The sequence below is a fragment of the Hylobates moloch genome, unplaced genomic scaffold (assembly GCF_009828535.3).
Source record: "Hylobates moloch isolate HMO894 unplaced genomic scaffold, HMol_V3 SCAFFOLD_14, whole genome shotgun sequence".
In the NCBI taxonomy this organism is placed as follows: domain Eukaryota; kingdom Metazoa; phylum Chordata; class Mammalia; order Primates; family Hylobatidae; genus Hylobates; species Hylobates moloch.
The window spans coordinates 64,044,645-64,051,238 of NW_026652289.1; positions in this window are offsets into that span (position 1 = coordinate 64,044,645).

Here is a 6,594-nt window from a genome sequence, read left to right on the forward strand (position 1 = left end):
TTGTCATTTGGTGAAGATGAGTTACCATCACCCAATAGTCAAACATACTAGAGAATTCACATGGTGGGAAACAAACAGGCCTGCTATATGTTGCTGCATTTGCTAGGAGCCTCAGTTGAAATTTCTCAGTTTGAGCCAGCTTGAACCTGATCACCAACAAACTAACTTCAGTTTTTCAAAAAGCCTGATGGAAATTGTCCAGGGGTCTTCACAGGCTAGCTAAAACTAAGATTCTCTGCTTGTGAGTGAAAAGGTATCAATTCTGGGTGGTAAATACGGGTTATGATGGAGGCATGCATTGGCAGCTACAGGTGTCAGATTAATAAAAAACGTGGCTGGGGCTGGGCGCAGTGGCTCACGCCTGTAATCCCCGGCACTTTGGGAGGCCAAGGCGGGCGGATCATGAGGTCAGGAGATGGAGACCATCTTGGCTAACATGGTGAAACCCCGTCTCTACTAAAAATACAAAAAAATTAGCTGGGGTGGTGGCGGGCACCTGTAGTCCCAGCTACTCTGGAGGCTGAGAATGGAGTGAACCCGGGAGGTGGAGCTTGCAGTGCACTCCAGCCTGGGCGACAGAGAGAGACTCTCAAAAAAAAAAAAAAAAGATGGCCGGATATGGTGGCTCACGCTTGTAATCCCAGCATATTGGGAGGCCAAGGCAGGTGGATTGCTTGAGCCCAGGAGTTCGAGACCAGCTGGGCAACATGATGAAGCCCTTGTCTCTACCAAAAAACAAAAATTTGCCGGGCACAGTGGCGTAGTCCTGGGAGGGACTCCGGAGGCTTGAGATCAGGAGTTCAAGACCAGCCTGGCCAACGTGGTGAAACCCCATCTCTACAAAAATTAGCTGGGCATGGTGGTGCCACCCTCCCTGACCTTGAGGAGTCAATTTTTTTTTTTTTTTTTTTTTTGAGACAGAGTCTTGCTCTGTTGCCAGGATGGAGTGCTGGAGTGCAGTGGCGCGATCTCAGCTCACTGCAACCTCTGCCTCCCTGGTTCAAGCGATTCTCCTGCCTCAGCCTCCCAAGGAGCTGGGATTACAGGCACACGCCACCACGTCTAGCTAATTTTTGTATTTTTAGTAGAGACAGGGTTTCACCATGTTGGCCAGGATGGTCTTGATCTCCTGACCTTGTGATCTGCCCACCTCAGCCTCCCAACTGTGCCCAGCTGAGTCAATTGTTTTTCTGTGGCACAATCTCTTTTCTCTGTTCCAAACAGAAGACACTCTTAGGAGCAGAAAACAAGCCCACCAGAGTGACACCTCCTTCCCCTACCCCACAACAAGTGGGCAACCATGGGGGTCTTTAAATGTGGTGCCATTTATATGTCAGATGTTCCCAATTTCCCCATACAATACATCCCTTCTCCCAGGTCCAGCTGTGAGCAGGTCACACTGAGGCCCTGTCCTCAGGGCAGTTACAATCTGATTGCACTTTGCTTCTTTCACTCTTCCACTGAATAATTCCACTTCCTTCCACTGAACACACGGTTTGGGGACCACCCAGTTCAGCCCAGATAGCACTATCTCATATTCTCTAACAGCTCTGCACCCTTCGGAGTTTTTGGATGGAAAGAGGAGAAACTGACTCAGGATAATTGAAGCAGGAAAGGAAGATAACAACAGGCTATCTCAAAGAACTGATATGAAGCCCAGAAAACTAGGCTTGGAAACAAATAGGAATCCGAAAGGCTAGAGCCACTGGCAGGAGTACAGCTGGGAGCAGTCAGGCCAGGAAGACCTTTGCAGCCGCCACCAGACACTGAGCACAGCCCCCAGGGGCAGGAGCTCTGCACTCTGCTACCTCCTCCCCGCGACTCAGTTCAGACCTAAAGGCCGGCATGGGGCTGGTTGACCTTGGTCTCCCACACAAGTCCTGTGGCCACTGGCAAGAGGCCAAATGTTTCATCAAGTTGCAAGAGGGCCTAGTGATTCTGCCCAGGATGACTCTCCAATCATCCCCGAAGCCTGGGTTGTTGGGGATGTCTGAGGGTCCGGTGATGCAGTTATCTTCTGCATCCTCACCTGGGACTCCTCTCTCTGACCCCACCCTCCACACATGGCTGAGGCATCCCACTCACCCAGCCCCTTCCCCTTCCGCAGGGACTGATCACAGCTTTTCCCGGTCTCATATGCATCTGTCCTGCTATATAAAATGTCTTTCTCGTGAGACTACCTGGGCACCGGAAAGTCCTCTCCTTAGCAATCCCTTCTCATGGTGAAGATGCTCTCTGGAAGGCCCCCAGAGGAAGACAAGTGAGTTCCATATGGTGGGGGAGCTCCAGACATTCCTGACCCGCATGCCAGATCACAATAGTGGATTATTTTATGAGGTGTGCAAGAAACCTCACGGTTCTTTATTTTCTTTTTTTTTTTTTGAGACAGAGTCTCGCTCTGTCACCCAGGCTGGAGTGCAGTGGTGTGATCTCAGCTCACTGCAAGCTCCATCTCCCGGGTTCACGCCATTCTCCTGCCTCAGCCTCCCGAGTAGCTGGGACTACAGGCGTCCGCCACCACACCCAGCTAATTTTTTTTTTTGTATTTTTAGTAGAGACGGGGTTTCACCATGTTAGCCAGGAAGGTCTCGATCTCCTGACCTCGTGATCTGCCCGCCTCGGCCTCCCAAAGTGCTGGGATTACAGGCTTGAGCCACCGTGCCCAGCCAGAATTTTTTTTTTTTTTTTCTAGTCAGAGTCTTGCGCTGTTGCCCAGGCTGGAGTGCAGTCGTGTGATCTCGACTCACTGCAAGCTCCACCTCCAGGGTTCATGCCATTCCCCTGCCTCAGCCTCCCAAGTAGCTGGGACTACAGGTGCCCACCACCATGCCTGGCTAATTTCCCTCTCTGGGAAAGCCATCCTCCAGTAATCTCCACGTGCTTAGCTATCTGGAAGCTCTCAGAACCGTCTGCTTTGGGGCCTTTTATGGAGAATTCGTTATGTAGGCATGATTGATTAACCATTGGCCATCAACTTAACCTTCAGCTCCCTCCCCTCCCCTGAGGTCACAGGGTGGGGCTGAAAGTCCCAACCTTCTAATCCCACCCTGGTCTTTCTGGTGACCAACCCCATCCTGAAGCTGCCTACGGGCTGCCGGCCATCAGGCAATCATCAGCATACAAAAAGACACTTACCACTTTGGAGATTCCAAGGATTTTAGGAGTTGTATGCCAGGAAATGGGGATGAAGACCAAATGTATATTTCACATTCTCACAGGCTGTGCCACTGCTGATGGGGGCGGGGGGCACCCCTTGACTTCTGTTTCCTTCCTAGTTGCAGGGATTTCGCACTCTCCACTCTCCCACAGGAAGGCTGGAGTTGAGTTTGCCAGGTGGACGAGTTGGAGAAAAGGTGTTTGGAGAGAGGAGCTACACAGTGCAAATGCACAGAGATGTGAACTATCCTTGATGGACCTATGGTCCACTTTAAAGGCTTTAATGCAAGAGAAGGTGGTATGTGGGGAGGCTGGCCTGACCCTGAGGGGCCTGAGCTCAGAGAAGGGGGCTCAGCCCAGGGCAATCCAGTCCCCAGCTGGGAGGCAGGCAGGGGGCCAGGCAAGAGGGGCCGGGTGATGGCCCTCAGGAAGATAATCTTATGACCTGACTTGTCACAGTTCCTGCTGCTTCTCAAAGACATTCACCCTTGGAGGGGGAGTCCCACCTCCTGCTGTCCCTCCACTTGCCTCCTGTGCCTCGTGCTCCCTCCTCAGTGTCCCCTGGGATCTGCATCTGAGGGTAGTGAGCAATTTACAGGTCAGTCTCCCCGCTAGGATGAAGCGGATCCCTTGATCCCGTGAGACACAGCTGAGATGTCTTTGTGTCCTCACAACCCTCAGCAGGATGACTTTTGAAAGCAGACGCTTCATTAAATGTTTCATAAGTGAACAAAGGCTTGGACAGTGACCTGAGAGGTAAGGAATGTTTACTCCTATTCTGCAAAGGAGGTAGCTGAGGCCTGGAGAGATTCTTAGTGGCAGAACTGGAACTAGAATAGAACCCTGAGCCCTGTGCGCACCTTCACCCTGTCTTCAGTGGGGTGCCAGCTAGGCCTGACCCCATCCTTTCTGACGTCCTGGTATATTTTTCCCATCCGAACTGGGCTAATGATCTTACTCAACCCCCAATCCCAGAGCAGCCTGGCCCTCCCGCTCCCCACGCACCACGGACCACTAGGTGGCGCCAATTGGTCATTCAGTCCTTTCCCAGGGACCCGCAGAGCCTTTGTCTCCCAGTCTCTGGGCTTAGGTCGGGGGTGCGTGGACACTTTAGGAGGTGGGGGCTGAGTTAGTGTAGAGCAGGGAAGTTTTAAACAATCTTCCATCAGATTATCTGCTTTGTGCTCATGTAACCCTCTTGTTGGTTTGTTTTTGTTTTTGAGATAGGGTCTAGCTCTGTCACCCAGGTTGGAGTGCAGTGACGCAGTCAGAGCTTGCTGCAGCCTCCAACTCCTGCGCTCAAGCAATACTCCTGCCTCAGCCTCCCAAAGCATTGGGATTACAGGGGCGAGCCACCATGCCTGGCCTCATTAACCCTCTAGTTTGTTTTTCACAATAACCCTGGGAGGTTGGGACAATTGTCCCCATTTTATAAAGAGAGAAACCTAATTTCTTTTTTTTTCTCTTTTTTTTTTTTTTCTTGAGACAGAGTCTTGCTCTGTCACCCAGGTTGCAGTGCAGTGGTGCGATCTCAGCTCACTGCAACCTCTGCCTCATGGGTTTAAGCGATTCTCCTGCCTCAGCCTCCCGAGTAGCTGGGATTACAGCTGGCTAATTTTTGTATTTTTAGTAGAGATGGGGTTTCACTATGTTGACCAGGCTGGTCTCGAACTCCTGGCCTCAAGTGATCCACCCACCTTGTTCTCCCAAAGTGCTGGGATTACAGGCGTGAACCACTGCGCACGGCTGAGAAATCTAACTTCTGAGAGGTTAGGTGACTTGGTCATGGCCACACTGCAAGCTGTGTCTGAAACCCAAGTCCCAGATACAGGGTCCTGGGATTTTTGCAAAGCCAGCAGACAGCCCTGAAGCCAGATTCCTGTGTTTAAACACTGGCTCCATCAGTTCCCGACTGTGTGACCGTGGTTATTCTGCTTAAATCTGAGCTCTGGTTTCATCGTTGGTGAAATGAGGATAAAGCCGATCAAACATGGATAGAGTTAGGAAGACAGAAGAGCTGGAGTCAGGCCAGGGATGCAGCAAACCCTCAAGGTTAGCTCTTATTTATTTGTCTTGATTATTGTCACCTGAAGGGGCCATCCCCCCCCCATCAACCCCCTCTTGAGCAGCCTCTGGGGAATAACAAAGAGCATTCACAACAGCCCAGAGTAAATGAATGCCGTCTTTCACAAAGCCTTCCTTCCTGTCTGGCCTCCTGGAGGACCTGGGCTGTGCCCACCCACCATGGGGAAGGGGAGGATGAAATCTCTCCACTCTGCCTCCTGCAACACATGTGAGGTTTGGGTCCTGGTCAGTTAGTGCATTTGGGCATAATCCCCCCTTCTCTCTTCTGCCCATCTTCTTATGAAAGTGACTTTGACAACTCTAAAGTGGAATTTTTCTTTTTTTTTTTTTTTTTGAGACGGAATTTCGCTCTTGTTGACCAGGCTGGAGTGCAATGGCATGATCTCGGCTCTCTGCAACCTCCCCCTCCCGGGTTCAAGCAATTCTTCTGCCTCAGCCTCCTGAGTAGCTGGGATTACAGGCATGCATCACCATGCCTGGCTAATTTTGTATTTTTAGTAGAGACGGGGTTTCTCTGTGTTGGTCAGGCTGGTCTCGAACTCCCAGCCTTAGGTGATCCGCCCACCTCAACCTCCCAAAGTGCTGGGATTACAGGTGTGAGCCACTGCGCCCAGTCTACAGTGGAATCTTTAGACCTAGTTTACAGAGGAAGTCAAGGCTCACCGAAGGTGGGTGGCCCTAGGTCATATGGCTGTAAATGGCAGATCCAGGTTGGGCATCCAGGTATCTGACGCCTCACCTTGGTGTTCAGGGCCTTTGAAAAAAGGACCAAACATGGGATGCTTCCTTTCCCCCTAGCTCTGTCCCCAAAACCCCATAGGCCAGACTCCATTTCCTTAAGATTCCAAGAGCATCACCTGCTGGGACATAAATGGCAGGGAGGGGCCCCTGAGTCCTTGGCCCTGGCAGACCAAGATGGGAGGGGTGGGGCTTGAAAGGCTTAGAAGGTGACCCTGAATAGGGAATGGGAACCCCAAATTCCTGAGGAGGCCTGGGGCAGGGGCTGTGAATGAGACAGCCAGCCCATCTCCACTCCTTCCCTGCAGCTCCAGCTCCCGCCTTCAGCCTTAGCCTCCAGGCAGATGCCCGCCCCAGGGGTGCCCCCCAATCCCCGCCCCCAGCGGGTGTTGGGTTCAGTAAGCAGAGCCCCAGCTCACCTGGGAAGGTGCAGAGTGAGGAGGGCGTCCAGTTACAAGCTAGGGCTGGGAGGACAGGCAGGGGCAGCCCAGGGGCAGGGGCCAAAGGTATGGAAACTGATGGTGGGGGCAGGTGTCAGGGGAGGTCTCAAGACAGTCCCCCACTCTGCAGGCCCTATCCCCTTGCCTCCCAGAAAACCTCCACACTCCTGGCATC